At 45.0% G+C, this 16,341-nt stretch overlaps 17 non-coding genes across 17 annotated transcripts; all 17 read right to left on the bottom strand.

Moving 5' to 3' along the window:
• Positions 1–3,173: 3,173 nt before the first annotated feature.
• Positions 3,174–3,292, bottom strand: LOC112498684 (5S ribosomal RNA). The gene has a single exon (XR_003066105.2). It is a non-coding gene; the product is annotated as a 5S ribosomal RNA (ribosomal RNA).
• A 217-nt stretch (positions 3,293–3,509) lies between these two features.
• LOC127903507 (5S ribosomal RNA) lies at positions 3,510–3,628 on the bottom strand. The gene has a single exon (XR_008056223.1). It is a non-coding gene; the product is annotated as a 5S ribosomal RNA (ribosomal RNA).
• A 380-nt stretch (positions 3,629–4,008) lies between these two features.
• LOC127903541 (5S ribosomal RNA) lies at positions 4,009–4,127 on the bottom strand. The gene has a single exon (XR_008056257.1). It is a non-coding gene; the product is annotated as a 5S ribosomal RNA (ribosomal RNA).
• Positions 4,128–4,506: 379 nt separating this feature from the next.
• On the bottom strand, positions 4,507–4,625 carry LOC127903565 (5S ribosomal RNA). Its single transcript, XR_008056280.1, has one exon. It is a non-coding gene; the product is annotated as a 5S ribosomal RNA (ribosomal RNA).
• A 217-nt stretch (positions 4,626–4,842) lies between these two features.
• LOC127903396 (5S ribosomal RNA) lies at positions 4,843–4,961 on the bottom strand. The gene has a single exon (XR_008056112.1). It is a non-coding gene; the product is annotated as a 5S ribosomal RNA (ribosomal RNA).
• Positions 4,962–5,341: 380 nt separating this feature from the next.
• LOC127903540 (5S ribosomal RNA) lies at positions 5,342–5,460 on the bottom strand. The gene has a single exon (XR_008056256.1). It is a non-coding gene; the product is annotated as a 5S ribosomal RNA (ribosomal RNA).
• Positions 5,461–5,840: 380 nt separating this feature from the next.
• On the bottom strand, positions 5,841–5,959 carry LOC127903526 (5S ribosomal RNA). Its single transcript, XR_008056242.1, has one exon. It is a non-coding gene; the product is annotated as a 5S ribosomal RNA (ribosomal RNA).
• A 380-nt stretch (positions 5,960–6,339) lies between these two features.
• On the bottom strand, positions 6,340–6,457 carry LOC127903555 (5S ribosomal RNA). Its single transcript, XR_008056271.1, has one exon. It is a non-coding gene; the product is annotated as a 5S ribosomal RNA (ribosomal RNA).
• Positions 6,458–6,837: 380 nt separating this feature from the next.
• LOC127903525 (5S ribosomal RNA) lies at positions 6,838–6,956 on the bottom strand. The gene has a single exon (XR_008056241.1). It is a non-coding gene; the product is annotated as a 5S ribosomal RNA (ribosomal RNA).
• A 380-nt stretch (positions 6,957–7,336) lies between these two features.
• Positions 7,337–7,455, bottom strand: LOC127903539 (5S ribosomal RNA). The gene has a single exon (XR_008056255.1). It is a non-coding gene; the product is annotated as a 5S ribosomal RNA (ribosomal RNA).
• Positions 7,456–7,835: 380 nt separating this feature from the next.
• On the bottom strand, positions 7,836–7,954 carry LOC127903542 (5S ribosomal RNA). Its single transcript, XR_008056258.1, has one exon. It is a non-coding gene; the product is annotated as a 5S ribosomal RNA (ribosomal RNA).
• Positions 7,955–13,480: 5,526 nt separating this feature from the next.
• Positions 13,481–13,599, bottom strand: LOC127903502 (5S ribosomal RNA). Its single transcript, XR_008056218.1, has one exon. It is a non-coding gene; the product is annotated as a 5S ribosomal RNA (ribosomal RNA).
• Positions 13,600–13,979: 380 nt separating this feature from the next.
• LOC127903508 (5S ribosomal RNA) lies at positions 13,980–14,098 on the bottom strand. Its single transcript, XR_008056224.1, has one exon. It is a non-coding gene; the product is annotated as a 5S ribosomal RNA (ribosomal RNA).
• Positions 14,099–14,478: 380 nt separating this feature from the next.
• Positions 14,479–14,597, bottom strand: LOC127903534 (5S ribosomal RNA). Its single transcript, XR_008056250.1, has one exon. It is a non-coding gene; the product is annotated as a 5S ribosomal RNA (ribosomal RNA).
• Positions 14,598–14,976: 379 nt separating this feature from the next.
• LOC127903549 (5S ribosomal RNA) lies at positions 14,977–15,095 on the bottom strand. The gene has a single exon (XR_008056265.1). It is a non-coding gene; the product is annotated as a 5S ribosomal RNA (ribosomal RNA).
• A 379-nt stretch (positions 15,096–15,474) lies between these two features.
• Positions 15,475–15,593, bottom strand: LOC127903529 (5S ribosomal RNA). Its single transcript, XR_008056245.1, has one exon. It is a non-coding gene; the product is annotated as a 5S ribosomal RNA (ribosomal RNA).
• Positions 15,594–15,972: 379 nt separating this feature from the next.
• Positions 15,973–16,091, bottom strand: LOC127903516 (5S ribosomal RNA). Its single transcript, XR_008056232.1, has one exon. It is a non-coding gene; the product is annotated as a 5S ribosomal RNA (ribosomal RNA).
• Between the last annotated feature and the right edge of the window lie 250 nt (positions 16,092–16,341).

Raw genomic sequence — 16,341 nt, 5'->3', positions numbered from 1 at the left:
TCTCCACAGACATTGATGTCACTAGAAATGCTACAGCAATCACAATAGTGCAATCTAACTTAAGTCTGAAGTTAACAAATGTAAAGCAGGTTCTATTGAAATTGATAATTGCGAGAGAATAAAATAAAACAATTCAGTAATGAAATAAATTAAATTAAATTGCGTCTAAAAATCAATTGAGAATATGGTAGTTGAATGATCAAACTCTCTTTAGGGGTTGACTGCTTTTCATCAAGTTAACACTAGTTGTTACAACAATTGCTACAGTGCTGGGCATAATTATTCTGCATCCTCAGCTGTCGCGTGTTAGAACTCTCACACCCTCAAGTATATTAGCAATGACCAGTTATCATTCTACCTGTGGCATGGCCTTATGGACCTTTATTCTCTCCACCCTACAAAGTGAGTACTTATATCTAGTTTGTCACAAATCTTAACTTCAAGTATAGCCCTTATGGGATTCAAGATAACTTAATCCAGGAAACTTAAAGTAAGATCAAGTATTACTCTAATAATATCCGCTAAGACATGCCATTTTGCGGCTCTATCTTAACTTGAACTATTAAATGGGTGGTCAACCGAAATAACAATTATAATAATAGCTACTAGAGTAAAATGCTACAGCAATGACATAGCAACTCATAAGAACAGTCAAGAACCCATTAGATTGTTTGTCACTCAACTACAAGTAAATCTAGTTCATATTCTGAAAAAGAAAAACAAACTTCAACATATTGTTCACGGGATACATTAGATCAGTTAAAGACAGAAGAAAGGTATAAGTTGAGAATGGCAAAAAGTAAATCCAAATAACTCTGTGGGATTTTTCAATGCTGCTGAAGCCGTCCTCTTGAATTCTGATCTTCTTCTTCTTTTCCTCTCTAATGTGTTTAATGATAATTCCTTGCCTCCGTTTTATATGGTGCGCGCCTTCTTTTATAACTAAAAACTAGGGTAAACAAAAGCCTTGGGCGTGCATGAGCTAAATTAGGAAACTGCAGATCGCAATTCTGCAGCTGACCCGCGCTAAGTTTTCTCCCTCAGTGCTCTAGGATTGCTATAACAATGGTTGCTCTAACAACAGCTATAACATTGCACTGTTCTCGATTGTGCTTTACTTCTTTTGTGGTCATCTTCTTTCCTCCTCTTACTAGTCTAATATCTCAGCATCTCTTCATGAATTATAAACTTCTGAAAACCTACAATTATGCACATGTTTTGAGCACAAATTACTTTAATTCAAGTAAAACTTATTAAGACTCAACTAAAATAAATGTTTATGCAAAATATAACCAAAATATAATAAAAACACATCATTTACTCTCTAAGTGATCTCGATTTAAGTGTAGAATTGCTGTAATAACTCTCATTTCATAGAGTTATCAACAATGTAAACACATAAATTGGATTCTGGTTTTAATTCCATATTCTCATTCCAATGTAAGTAAACAACTTACGCCCACTCTTCTTCGCACTCTTAATCTCAAGATTCCCACTCTAATCCAAAATGTAAACACATAAATTAGATTCTAGTTTTAATTCCATATCTAATTCCAATGTAAGTAAACAACTTACTCACACTCTTCTTCACACTCTTAATCTCAGGATTCCCACTCCAATCCAAAATGTAAATACTAACTTAAATTATTAGTTTGGTTTAACTACTATACAAATTTGTAGATATAATCTAGACATGCAAAGCACCTAGAATATAATGTTTTAGCTCAATTTAGTTTCATTTATCATTGTTTATATGACTCATACAAGGTTATAGAAAACTGGTTTATTGACAGGAAACACCGACAACCTAAGCTTATGATTTTCTTTAAAAATCCAATACTATTCAAAATATTATGAAAACTTTCATAATATTATTAGACACATAAACACAACATATAACATTTGCAAGCCATTTGGAGAACTCTATAGTAGGGTTCTCATAGGATTGAAGAAAACAAATCAAAACTACCTTTTTAATTCACACAGAAACAACTGAGCTTTGGCGATTTATTAAAATTAAAATACTCAATATATTGGGATGAAAATTTCCCGAGCATAATTACACATATGACTCTATTAACATATTAAAATTTCACGACATTCTAATATCATTAAACTAATGTTTCATAAGATCAAACACAAGAGAACAGTTTTGTCAAGGGGTTTACGACTAAAGCAGTAGAGTATGAAAAAAAAAATTACAAGAAGTTCAATTACCATAGAACTTTCCACATTTTAAATAGATATATTGAAGTTTAATATCTCAAATTCGTTTATAACACTAAACATGGTACATACACGGTTTCTGATAAATTCCAACAACAACTGACCATTTTGAAAAATCCATTAAAATCAACTATTACTTCAATTCACTCTAAAATTTCCGGACTCGAAATATACAATTCAGCTTTTAATACTCAAAATTTCAAGTGAATCAAGCATCATTTAGTCATATTTCGAAACAATCATAGTTATGATAACAATCCAACAATCTTTAAATTTTCTGCAGAATCAATAAACCATTTATCATCTTTTCACTTCAATAATCAATTTTCTAGCAAAATTAGACATGTAAAACCAACAATGACCTTACTTTTCAGTTTTGAAATTACAAAACATCAATTGCACAAAGTTATCTACCTAAATCACAAGCTTTAACTTCCTAATCTCTTAATAAAGCTTTGTCTCACCTTCGCAAGTATTAACCTCAGCCTTGACATTACCAAAAAGCATATCCAAAACCTAAAAGATCAAAGAAATGATAGTCAATCACACTTCCATTAGACAAAGTCATAAGAGATTACTTAAAACTTAAGGCATTTTACCTCCTAACGAACAGCTCAACTCCAAACTTCTAATTTGTAGCACTACATAATTGAAACATGTAAACATCGATCAACAAATAAACCAAAAAAAATGCTAACAGCTTCAATTAAAAATAAAAGCTGGTGATTATATAGCCTCAATATATAGCACTAAGTCATTAAGCAGCAGCATACGATGGTGTGTCTCCATAAAGCCGCACAATTCATCCCTCCGCGGCCCTTTCCCCGCTCCCTGGCGGGTCCATGGTGCCCAGGAGACTCCGCGCCGGCAGTCGAAACCCGCTAATGCAAGAAAAAGTGAAGGGGTCGGCCGCGAAAAGATGATTAACCGGCTAAAAAGATAAAAAGCGGGTGCGACACGAGGACTTCCCAAGAGGTAACCCATCTTAATACTGCCCTTGTCCAAGAACGCTTAACTGCAGGGTTCTGATGGGATCCGGTGCATTAGTGCTGGTATGGTCGCACCCATCAGCATGTGCACTGCAAATCTACTTAACCCGTGCCCCCCTCGCCTGCCCCGACTCGGCCGCCGTACAATTCATCCTTCCGCGGCCATTTCCCCGCTCCCCGGCGGGTCCGAGGTGCCCAGGAGACCCCGCACCGGCGGTCGAAACCCGCTAACGCACGCAAAAGTGAAGGGGTCGGCCGCGAAAAGATGATTAACCGGCTGAAAAGATAAAAAGAGGGGTGCAACACGAGGACTTCCCAAGAGGTCACCCACCTTAGTACTGCTCTCGCCCAAGCACTCTTAACTGCGGAGTTCTGATGGGATCCGGTGCATTAGTGCTGGTATGGTCGCACCCATCAGCATGTGCACTGCAAATCTACTTAAGCCGTGCCCCCCTCGCCTGCCCCGACTCGGCCGCCGCACAATTCATACCTCCGCGGCCCTTTCCCCGCTCCCCGGCGGCTCCGAAGTGCCACGGAGACCCCGCGCCGTCGGTCGAAACCCGCTAACGCACGCAAAAGTGAAGGGGTCGGCCGCGAAAAGATGATTAACCGGCTGACGACGAGGGTCAACAAAATTGTAATCTTAAAAATGTGTCAAAATAAAAGAAAAATTCAAAATTAAGGGTCAAAAAACGCCCCCAAGCTCCTCCGGAGCTTGACCACCCTATTTGTCTCCAAAAATTGAAGAGGTCGGCCGTGAAAAGATGATTAATCGGCTGAAAAGATAAAAAGAGGGGTGCAACACGAGGACTTCCCAAGAGGTCACCCATCTTAGTACTGCTCTCGCACAAACACGCTTAACTGCGGAGTTCTGATGGGATCCGGTGCATTAGTGCTGGTGTGGTTGCACCCATCAGCATGTGCACTGCAAATCTAGTTAACCCGTGCCACCCTCGCCTGCCCCGACTCGGCCGCCACACAATTTATCCCTCCACGGCCCTTTCCCCGCTCCCCGGCGGGTCCGAGGTGCCTTGGAGACCCCGCGCCTGCGCTTGAAAGCCGCTAACGCACGCAAAAGTGAAGGGGTCGGCCGCGAAAAGATGATTAACCGGCTGACGATGAGGGTCAAAAAAATTGTAATCTTAAAAATGTGTCAAAATACAAGAAAAATTCGAAATTAAGGGTCAAAAAACGCCCCCAAGCTCTTCCGGAGCTTGACCACCCTATTTGTCTCCAAACATTGAAGGGGTCGGCCGCGAAAAGATGATTAACCGGCTAAAAAGATAAAAAGCGGGTGCGACACGAGGACTTCCCAAGAGGTAACCCATCTTAATACTGCCCTTGTCCAAGAACGCTTAACTGCAGGGTTCTGATGGGATCCGGTGCATTAGTGCTGGTATGGTCGCACCCATCAGCATGTGCACTGCAAATCTACTTAACCCGTGCCCCCCTCGCCTGCCCCGACTCGGCCGCCGTACAATTCATCCTTCCGCGGCCATTTCCCCGCTCCCCGGCGGGTCCGAGGTGCCCAGGAGACCCCGCACCGGCGGTCGAAACCCGCTAACGCACGCAAAAGTGAAGGGGTCGGCCGCGAAAAGATGATTAACCGGCTGAAAAGATAAAAAGAGGGGTGCAACACGAGGACTTCCCAAGAGGTCACCCACCTTAGTACTGCTCTCGCCCAAGCACTCTTAACTGCGGAGTTCTGATGGGATCCGGTGCATTAGTGCTGGTATGGTCGCACCCATCAGCATGTGCACTGCAAATCTACTTAAGCCGTGCCCCCCTCGCCTGCCCCGACTCGGCCGCCGCACAATTCATACCTCCGCGGCCCTTTCCCCGCTCCCCGGCGGCTCCGAAGTGCCACGGAGACCCCGCGCCGTCGGTCGAAACCCGCTAACGCACGCAAAAGTGAAGGGGTCGGCCGCGAAAAGATGATTAACCGGCTGACGACGAGGGTCAACAAAATTGTAATCTTAAAAATGTGTCAAAATAAAAGAAAAATTCAAAATTAAGGGTCAAAAAACGCCCCCAAGCTCCTCCGGAGCTTGACCACCCTATTTGTCTCCAAAAATTGAAGAGGTCGGCCGTGAAAAGATGATTAATCGGCTGAAAAGATAAAAAGAGGGGTGCAACACGAGGACTTCCCAAGAGGTCACCCATCTTAGTACTGCTCTCGCACAAACACGCTTAACTGCGGAGTTCTGATGGGATCCGGTGCATTAGTGCTGGTGTGGTTGCACCCATCAGCATGTGCACTGCAAATCTAGTTAACCCGTGCCACCCTCGCCTGCCCCGACTCGGCCGCCACACAATTTATCCCTCCACGGCCCTTTCCCCGCTCCCCGGCGGGTCCGAGGTGCCTTGGAGACCCCGCGCCTGCGCTTGAAAGCCGCTAACGCACGCAAAAGTGAAGGGGTCGGCCGCGAAAAGATGATTAACCGGCTGACGATGAGGGTCAAAAAAATTGTAATCTTAAAAATGTGTCAAAATACAAGAAAAATTCGAAATTAAGGGTCAAAAAACGCCCCCAAGCTCTTCCGGAGCTTGACCACCCTATTTCTCTCCAAACATTGAAGGGGTCGGCCGCGAAAAGATGATTAACCGGCTGAAAAGATAAAAAGAGGGGTGCAACACGAGGACTTCCAAAGAGGTCACCCATTTTAGTACTGCTCTCGCCCAAGCACGCTTAACTGCGGAGTTCTGATGGGATCCGGTGCATTAGTGCTGGTGTGGTCGCACCCATTAGCATGTGCACTGCAAATCTAGTTAACCCGTGCCCCCCTCGCTTGCCCCAACTCGGCCGCCGCACAATTCATCCCTCCGCGGCCCTTTCCCCGCTCCCCGGCGGGTCCGAGGTGCCCCGGAGACCCCGCGCCGGAGGTGGAAACCCGCTAACGCACGCAAAAGTGAAGGGGTCGGCCGCGAAAAGATGATTAACCGGCTGACGACGAGGGTCAAAAAAATTGTAATCTTAAAAATGTGTCAAAATACAAGAAAAATTCGAAATTAAAGGTCAAAAAATGCCTCCAAGCTCCTCCGGAGCTTGACCACCCTATTTGTCTCCAAAAATTGAAGGGGTCGGCCGCGAAAAGATGATTAACCGACTGAAAAGATAAAAAGAGGGGTGCAACACGAGGACTTCCCAAGAGGTCACCCATCTTAGTACCGCTCTCGCCCAAGCACGCTTAACTGGGAGTTCTGATGGGATCCGGTGCATTAGTGCTGGTGTGGTTGCACCCATCAGCCTGTGCACTGCAAATCTAGTTAACCCGTGCCCCCCTCGCCTGCCCCGACTCGGCCGCCGCACAATTTATCCCTCCACGGCCCTTTCCCCGCTCCCCGGCGGGTCCGAGGTGCCCCGGAGACCCCGCGCCTGCGCTTGAAACCCGCGAACGCACGCAAAAGTGAAGGGGTCGGCCGCGAAAAGATGATTAACCGGCTGATGACGAGGGTCAAAAAAATTGTAATCTTAAAAATGTGTCAAAATACAAGAAAAATTCGAAATTAAGGGTCAAAAAACGGCCCCAAGCTCCTCCGGAGCTTGACCACCCTATTTGTCTCCAAACATTGAAGGGGTCGACCGCGAAAAGATGATTAACCGGCTGAAAAGATAAAAAGAGGGGTGCAACACGAGGACTTCCAAAGAGGTCACCCATTTTAGTACTGCTCTCGCCCAAGCACGCTTAACTGCGGAGTTCTGATGGGATCCGGTGCATTAGTGCTGGTGTGGTCGCACCCATCAGCATGTGCACTGCAAATCTAGTTAACCCGTGCCCCCCTCGCTTGCCCCGACTCGGCCGCCGCACAATTCATCCCTCCGCGGCCCTTTCCTCGCTCCCCGGCGGGTCCGAGGTGCCCCGGAGACCCCGCGCCGGAGGTGGAAACCCGCTAACGCACGCAAAAGTGAAGGGGTCGGCCGCGAAAAGATGATTAACCGGCTGACGACGAGGGTCAAAAAAATTGTAATCTTAAAAATGTGTCAAAATACAAGAAAAATTCGAAATTAAAGGTCAAAAAATGCCCCCAAGCTCCTCCGGAGCTTGACCACCCTATTTGTCTCCAAAAATTGAAGGGGTCGGCCGCGAAAAGATGATTAACCGACTGAAAAGATAAAAAGAGGGGTGCAACACGAGGACTTCCCAAGAGGTTACCCATCTTAGTACTGCTCTCGCCCAAGCACGCTTAACTGCGGAGTTCTGATGCGATCCGGTGCATTAGTGCTGATGTGGTCGCACCCATCAGCATGTGCACTGTAAATCTAGTTAACCCGTGCCCTCCTCGCCTGCCCCGACTCGGCCGCCGCACAATTCATCCCTCCGCGGCCCTTTCCCCGCTCCCCGGCGGGTCTGAGGTGCCCCGGAGACCCCGCGCCGGCGGTTGAAACTCGCTAACGCACGCAAAAGTGAAGGGGTCGGCCGCGAAAAGATGATTAACCGGCTGACGACGAGGGTCAAAAAAATTGTAATCTTAAAAATGTGTCAAAATACAAGAAAAATTCGAAATTAAGGGTCAAAAAACGCCCCCAAGCTCCTCCGGAGCTTGACTACCCTATTTCTCTCCAAACATTGAAGGGGTCGGCCGCGAAAAGATGATTACCCGGCTGAAAAGATAAAAAGAGGGGTGCAACACGAGGATTTCCAAAGAGGTCACCCATTTTAGTACTGCTCTCGCCCAAGCACGCTTAACTGCGGAGTTCTGATGGGATCCGGTGCATTAGTGCTGGTGTGGTCGCACGCATCAGCATGTGCACTGCAAATCTACTTAACCCGTGCCCCCCTCGCCTGCCCCGACTCGGCCGCCGCACAATTCATCCCTCCGCGGCCTTTTCCCCGCTCCCCGGCGGGTCCGAGGTGCCCCGGAGACCCCGCGCCGGCGGTCGAAACCCGCTAACGCACGCAAAAGTGAAGGGGTCGGCCGCGAAAAGATGATTAACTGTAACAAAATATAGGAAGGAAACAGTAAACACTGCACTTTCATATATACTTTATTAATCAAACTACAAGATTATATATAGGCTTGAAGCTAACATAGACTAGGAGTCTTATCTTAGCAAAGTCCTTTATTCTAGGGATAAAAACAAAAAATAAGTAGATAGAACATATCATGTAAAACCACCACCAGATAAGGATAACTCTATTTTTTCAAATTCTGCCACACTCCCCCTCAAGCTGGACAAAAAACATTAAACATTCCCAGCTTGTCTACCAACTTTTCAAACACTGGTTTGACTAATCCTTTAGTAAGAAGATCTGCAGTTTGTTGAGATGTAGGCACATATGTCATAGAAATTACTCCTTCTTCTATCTTCTCCTTGATGAAATGCCGGTCAACCTCAACATGCTTAGTTCTATCATGATGTATTGGATTATGAGAAATATCTATGGCTGCCTTATTGTCACAATAAAGTTTCATAGGTTGAATATCTGCGATTTTTAGCTCCCCTAATAATAGTTTCAGCCATAACAACTCACAGATACCTTGAGCTACTGCTCTGAACTCTGCTTCAGCACTACTTATTGCCACAACTGACTGTTTTTTACTTCTCCAAGTTACTAAATTCCCCCATACAAATGTGCAATAGCCCGACGTAGATCTTCTATCCTTAATTGAACCAGCCCAATCAGCGTCTGTGAAGGCTTCAACACTTTTTGCCTCATTCTTTTTGAAGAGAAGACCTTTTCCTGGAGTTCCTTTAAGATATCTCAGGATTCGATAAACAGCTTCCATATGTTCCTCGCATGGAGCATGCATGAATTGACTTACAACACTAACCGCAAAAGCAATATCAGGTCTAGTGTGGGAAAGATAGATGAGTTTCCCAACAAGTCGCTGATATCTCCCTCTCTCAACAGGAATACTGTCCTTCAAGTCTCCTAATTTCAAATTTGCATCCATTGGTGTGTCTACAGGCTTACAACCTATCATTCCTGTTTCTTTCAAAAGGTCTATAACATATTTCCTTTGAGAAACAGATATGCCTATGTTATTTCTTGCCACTTCCATGCCTAGAAAGTATCTTAGGGATCCAAGGTCCTTTATGTCAAATTCTGTTGCAAGAATTTTCTTTAATCTCTTTATTTCAACAATATCATTCCCAGTCAATATTATATCATCAACATAAACAATAAGAACAGTAATCTTACCATCCTTATGTCTATAAAATAACGTGTGGTCTGTCTGAGCTTGTTTGTATTCTTGCTGTCGTATAGCCCTAGAGAATCTGTCAAACCAAGCTCTAGGTGACTGTTTCAGTCCATAGAGTGATTTTTTCAATTTACACACTAGTCCTCTTCCTTCCTTATCAAATCCAGGTGGCAACTCCATGTAAACTTCCTCTACTAAGTCTCCGTTAAGAAAAGCATTCTTAACATCTAATTGTTGAAGTGGCCAATCCAAGTTTGCAGCCAAGGATAATAGAACTCGAATTGTATTTAATTTAGCGACTGGAGCAAATGTTTCCTGGTAATCAATCCCGTATGTTTGAGTGAACCCCTTTGCTACTAGTCGTGCCTTATACCTCTCTATTGATCCATCAGACCTATACTTGACAGTAAAAACCCATTTACAACCCACTGGAACCTTTCCTTTTGGTTTTTGTACCAGCTCCCATGTTCCCATCTGTTCTAGAGCACTCATTTCCTCCATAACAGCCTGTCTCCACTTCGAGTCTTCTAACGCTTCTTGAATATTCTTTGGAATTTGTACACCTGAAAGATTAGTAACAAATGCTCGAAGAGAAGGTGACAGTCGGTCATAGGTCACATAATTAGAAATAGGATATTGAGCACAAGATCTAATCCCCTTTCTTAAGGCTATAGGAACATCAAGATCAGCAATTTCAGGTTTAAGAACAGTATTTTGAGGCTGTATACCTTCATTCAGTTCGGTCTCTTGACAGTGCTGTCGGTGAGCAGGTTCCTCAACTCTTTGCGGATTATTCCGTTGTGAATAAACACGTAGCTCTTGTTGTTGCTGTGTTTCTCCCCCTGTCTTGAAATTTTCATCATCAGTAGACTTCATTGGCTGAGATGAATTTTGAGTTGTTTCTAATGAAGACAAATCTGATTGAGACTGACACGGCTGAACGGCAGTGAGTTTAGGTGGAGATAACAATTCTGAAGACTGAGGAAAAATTGGAGATGGTAAGGACGCTTCCCAAAAATTCCCTTCATTAGAACTCTCCCCCTGAAGGGAATTCTGGGCATAGAAAGGGTGAGTTTCAAAAAAGGTAACATCCATAGAAATGAAATATTTGTGCTGTTCAGGAGAATAACATCGATAACCTTTTTGAGTGGCTGAGTAACCTAAAAAAATACACTTATGAGCTCTAGGATCTAGCTTTGTTTGAGCCAAACTATGGACATGGACAAAGGAAGTACAACCAAAGACTTTAAGTGGCAGATCCGTACATACTCGAGTGTGTGGATAATATTGGGGAAACATGTTAAGTGGAGTTTGGTAATTAAGAACCTTAGAAGGCATGCGATTAATTAAGTACGATGCCGTAAGAATAGCATCTCCCCAGAATTGTTTAGGTACATTGGTAGTGAACATAAGAGACCGTGCTACTTCAAGTAGATGACGATTTTTTCTTTCGGAGACACCATTTTGTTGTGGAGTATAAACACAAGAACTTTGGTGTATAATCCCATGGTGTGAAAGAAATTGACTAAGAGAAGTGTTAAAAAATTCTCTACCATTATCAGTACGTAAAATCTGGATTTTGGCTTGGAATTGTGTTTGGATCATGGAGTGAAAATTTTTAAAGGTTTGTGCTGCGTCAGATTTATCCTTTAATAGATACACCCAACAGATTCGTGTGTGATCATCAATAAAAGTAAGGAACCATTTTATACCCGTAAGGTTTGAGACACGAGAAGGTCCCCATATGTCACTATGAATCATTGCAAAAGGTCTGGAAGGTTTGTATGATTGAGAAGGAAAATAGGAACGCTGATGTTTAGCCAATTGACATACTTCACAATGAATCATAAGAGAATCTTTATTACGAAATAATTCAGGAAACAAATTTCTTAAATATGGAAAGCTAGGATGACCTAACCTACGATGCCACAACATTATTTTTTGTTCCCTAGACATAGAAAGAGATCCACAGTCAGCAGTATGAGCTTGTTTATTCACGTTGAAATCCTCAAAATAGTAAAGTCCCCCATGTTCCCTAGCACTGCCAATCCTCCTCCCCGAAATTAGGTCCTGAAATTCACAAGAGGAGTGCGAAAAATTAGCAACACAATTAAGATCTTTAGTGATTTGACTGACAGAGAGTAGATTGCAAGATAATTTAGGAACATGGAGAACTGATTTGAGAATTATGCTAGGAGTAATCTTTATAGTGCCCATCCCTGCAACAACTGAAAGTGAACCATCAGTTATCCTTACTTTAAAATGATCTGGACTAGGAACATAAGAAGAGAAAAAATGAATGCAGCCTGTCATGTGATCTGTGGCGCCAGAATCAATGATCCAGGGATCTGGAACCTTGGCAGAAGCATGAAAAACTGTTGGGATCTGGAAAATACCTTTTTGGGCCAGCAAAGAGGACGAAGGAATAGGGGTTAAAAGTTTTTGAAGCTGCTCAAGTTGTTCTTTGGTAAATGATGGAATCACACTGCTTACACCTTCCTTTAGAACACTTTGATCAGTGTCAGTTGCAGATTGAAATCCTTTTGGACTTCGCTTATTGCCTCTATTGTCTTTCCAATTTGTTGGTTTACCATGTAGCCTCCAACAACGCTCTTTGGTGTGATTCGGTTTGTGGCAATGATCACACCACAGCTGGCCACCTTTGTTGGAATTATTAGATCCCTGAACAGCCTAAGCAGACATTTCAGGTGCTATAAGTGATTTTGGCTCCCCAAGCATGACCCGTTTACGACTCTCTTCTCGTCTGACTTCAGCAAAGATTTCTCGGATGGAAGGTAATGGTTTAGTGCCAAGTATACGACCACGAACATCATCAAGCTCCTTATTAAGACCAGCCAAAAAGTCATAAATTCGATCTTTATCCACCAGTTTTTTGTATCGAGCACCATCATCAATACACCTCCATTCACACTCATTGAATAGATCTAATTCCTGCCAAAGATTCTTCAGAGAGTTAAAATAATGGGTTACATCCATATCACCTTGTTTCAAGTTACGAGCCATATTCCTCAATTCAAACAGCTGTGATGAATTTTCCAAATCCGAGTAAGTTTCTTTAACAGCTTCCCACAGTTCAGCAGCTGTTTGGTAAAATAAATATGTCTGCCCGATGTTTGGTTCCATTGAGTTAACCAGCCATGCCATAACGATAGAATTTTCAGCATCCCATATTTGAAATGCAGGATCATTTTCATCTAGCCTTTGCTTTTGGCCAAGGAGATAGCCAAGTTTTCCACGCCCTCGAATTACCATTTGAACAGAACGAGACCATGGGAGAAAGTTCTTTCCGTTGAGTTTGTGGGATGTAATTTGAAGTGATGTATTTTCAGTAATTGCAGTGTGAACAATTGTAGGAGTTGACAGAGAAGGAATCTGAGATGTTTCAGCAGATTCGGAAGAGTCAATACTCCTACTTGTGCCAGTCATGGCTGTTTTTACCATGGTTTCCTTCAACTAATACCTAGCTCTGATACCATGTAACAAAATATAGGAAGGAAACAGTAAACACTGCACTTTCATATATACTTTATGAGTAATGATACAGCCACAAACTCTTGTACAAATTTATTTTGTACAAACTGATGTGGCATTAATTCATTGGTTGAATGAAAATATAAATTAATAAAAACAAATCATGTGGGCCAAGTGATATTTAATTCAACCAATCTTATCATGCCACATCAGTTTGTACAAAATAAGTTTGTACAAGAGTTTGTGGCTGTATCATTACTCATACTTTATTAATCAAACTACAAGATTATATATAGGCTTGAAGCTAACATAGACTAGGAGTCTTATCTTAGCAAAGTCCTTTATTCTAGGGATAAAAACAAAAAATATGTAGATAGAACATATCATGTAAAACAACCACCAGATAAGGATAACTCTATTTTTTTAAATTCTGCCACATTAACCGGCTGACGACGAGGGTCAAAAAAATTGTAATCTTAAAAATGTGTCAAAATACAAGAAAAATTCGAAATTAAGGGTCAAAAAACACCCCCAAGCTCCTCCGGAACTTGACCACCCTATTTGTCTCCAAAAATTGAAGGGGTCGGCCGCGAAAAGATGATTAACCGGCTGAAAAGATAAAAAGAGGGGTGCAACACGAGGACTTCCCAAGAGGTCACCCATCTTAGTACTGCTTTCGCCCAAGCACGCTTAACTGCGGAGTTCTGATGGGATCCGGTGCATTAGTGCTGGTATGGTCGCACCCATCAGCATGTGCACTGCAAATCTACTTAACCCGTGCCCCCCTCGCCTGCCCCGACTCGGCCGCCGCATAATTCATCCCTCCGCGGCCCTTTCCTCGCTCCCCGGCGGGTCCGAGGTGACCCGGAGACCCCGCGCCGGCGGTCGAAACCCGCTAACGCACGCAGAAGTGAAGGGGTCGGCCGCGAAAAGATGATTAACCGGCTGACGACGAGGGTCAAAAAAATTGTAATCTTAAAAATGTGTCAAAATACAAGAAAAATTCGAAATTAAGGGTCAAAAAACGCCCCCAAGCTCCTCCGGAACTTGACCACCCTATTTGTCTCCAAAAACTGACAGGGTCGGCCGCGAAAAGATGATTAACCAGCTGAAAAGATAAAAAGAGGGGTGCAACACGAGGACTTCCCAAGAGGTCACCCATCTTAGTACTGCTCTCGCCCAAGCACGCTCAACTGCGGAGTTCTGATGGGATCCGGTGCATTAGTGCTGGTATGGTCGCACCCATCAGCATGTGCACTACAAATCTACTTAACCCGTGCCCCCCTCGCCTGCCCCAACTCGGCCGCCGCACAATTCATCCCTCCGCGGCCCTTTCCCCGCTCCCCGGCAGGTCCGAGGTGCCCTGGAGACCCCGCGCCGGCGGTCGAAACCCGCTAACACACGCAGAAGTGAAGCGGTCGGCCGCGAAAAGATGATTAACTGGCTGACGACGAGGGTCAAAAAAATTGTAATCTTAAAAATGTGTCAAAATACAAGAAAAATTCGAAATTAAGGGTCAAAAAACGCCCCCAAGCTCCTCCGGAACTTCACCACCCTATTTGTCTCCAAAAATTGAAGGGGTCGGCCGCGAAAAGATGATTAACCGGCTGAAAAGATAAAAAGAGGGGTGCAACACGAGGACTTCCCAAGAGGTCACCCATCTTAGTACTGCTCTCGCCCAAGCATGCTTAGCTGCGGAGTTCTGATGGGATCCGGTGCATAAGTGCTGGTATGGTCGCACGCATCAGTATGTGCACTGCAAACTACTTAACCCGTGCCCCGCTCGCCTGCCCCGACTCGGCCGCCGCACAATTCATCCCTCCGCGGCCCTTTCCCCGCTCCCCGGCGGGTCCGAGGTGCCCCGGAGACCCCGCGCTGGCGGTCGAAACCCACTAACGCACGCAAAAGTGAAGGGGTCGGCCGCGAAAAGATGATTAACCGACTCACTACGAGGGTCAAAAAAATTGTAACCTTAAAAATGTGTCAAAATACAAGAAAAATTCGAAATTAAGGGTCAAAAAACGCCCCCAAGCTCCTCCGGAACTTCACCACCCTATTTGTCTCCAAAAATTGAAGGGGTCGGCCGCGAAAAGATGATTAACCGGCTGAAAAGATAAAAAGAGGGGTGCAACACGAGGACTTGCCAAGAGGTCACTCATCTTAGTACTGCTCTCGCCCAAGCACGCTTAGCTGCGGAGTTCTGATGGGATCCGGTGCATGAGTGCTGGTATGGTCGCACCCATCAGTATGTGCACTGCAAACTACTTAACCCGTGCCCCGCTCGCCTGCCCCGACTCGGCCGCCGAACAATTCATCCCTCCGCGGCCCTTTCCCCGCTCCCCGGCGGGTCCGAGGTGCCCCGGGGACCCCGCGCCGGCGGTCGAAACCCGCTAACGAACACAAAAGTGAAGGGGTCGGCCGCGAAAAGATGATTAACCGACTCACTACGAGGGTCAAAAAAATTGTAACCTTAAAAATGTGTCAAAATACAAGAAAAAATCGAAATTAAGGGTCAAAAAACGCCCCCAAGCTCCTCCGGAACTTCACCACCCTATTTGTCTCCAAATATTGAAGGGGTCGGCCGCGAAAAGATGATTAACCGGCTGAAAAGATAAAAAGAGGGGTGCAACACGAGGACTTGCCAAGAGGTCACCCATCTTAGTACTGCTCTCGCCCAAGCACGCTTAGCTGCGGAGTTCTGATGGGATCCGGTGCATGAGTGCTGGTATGGTCGCACCCATCAGTATGTGCACTGCAAACTACTTAACCCGTGCCCCGCTCGCCTGCCCCGACTCGGCCGCCGAACAATTCATCCCTCCGCGGCCCTTTCCCCGCTCCCCGGCGGGTCCGAGGTGCCCCGGAGACCCCGCGCCGGCGGTCGAAACCCGCTAACGAACACAAAAGTGAAGGGGTCGGCCGCGAAAAGATGATTAACCGACTCACTACGAGGGTCAAAAAAATTGTAACCTTAAAAATGTGTCAAAATACAAGAAAAAATCGAAATTAAGGGTCAAAAAACGCCCCCAAGCTCCTCCGGAACTTCACCACCCTATTTGTCTCCAAATATTGAAGGGGTCGGCCGCGAAAAGATGATTAACCGGCTGAAAAGATAAAAAGAGGGGTGCAACACGAGGACTTCCCAAGAGGTCACCCATCTTAGTACTGCTCTCGCCCAAGCACGCTTAGCTGCGAAGTTCTGATGGGATCCGGTGCATGAGTGCTGGTATGGTCGCACCCATCAGCATGTGCACTGCAAACTACTTAACCCTTGCCCCGCTCGCCTGCCCCGACTCGGCCGCCGCACAATTCATCCCTCCGCGGCCCTTTCCCCGCTCCCCGGCGGGTCCGAGGTGCCCCGGAGACCCCGCGCCGGCGGTCGAAACCCGCTAACGCACACAAAAGTGAAGGGGTCGGCCGCGAAAAGATGATTAACCGACTCACTACGAGGGTCAAAAAAATTGTAACCTTAAAAATGTGTCAAAATACA

This window comes from Citrus sinensis, chromosome 6 (assembly GCF_022201045.2).
Source record: "Citrus sinensis cultivar Valencia sweet orange chromosome 6, DVS_A1.0, whole genome shotgun sequence".
Classification (NCBI taxonomy): domain Eukaryota; kingdom Viridiplantae; phylum Streptophyta; class Magnoliopsida; order Sapindales; family Rutaceae; genus Citrus; species Citrus sinensis.
This window is presented reverse-complemented; position numbering and strand designations above follow the sequence as displayed.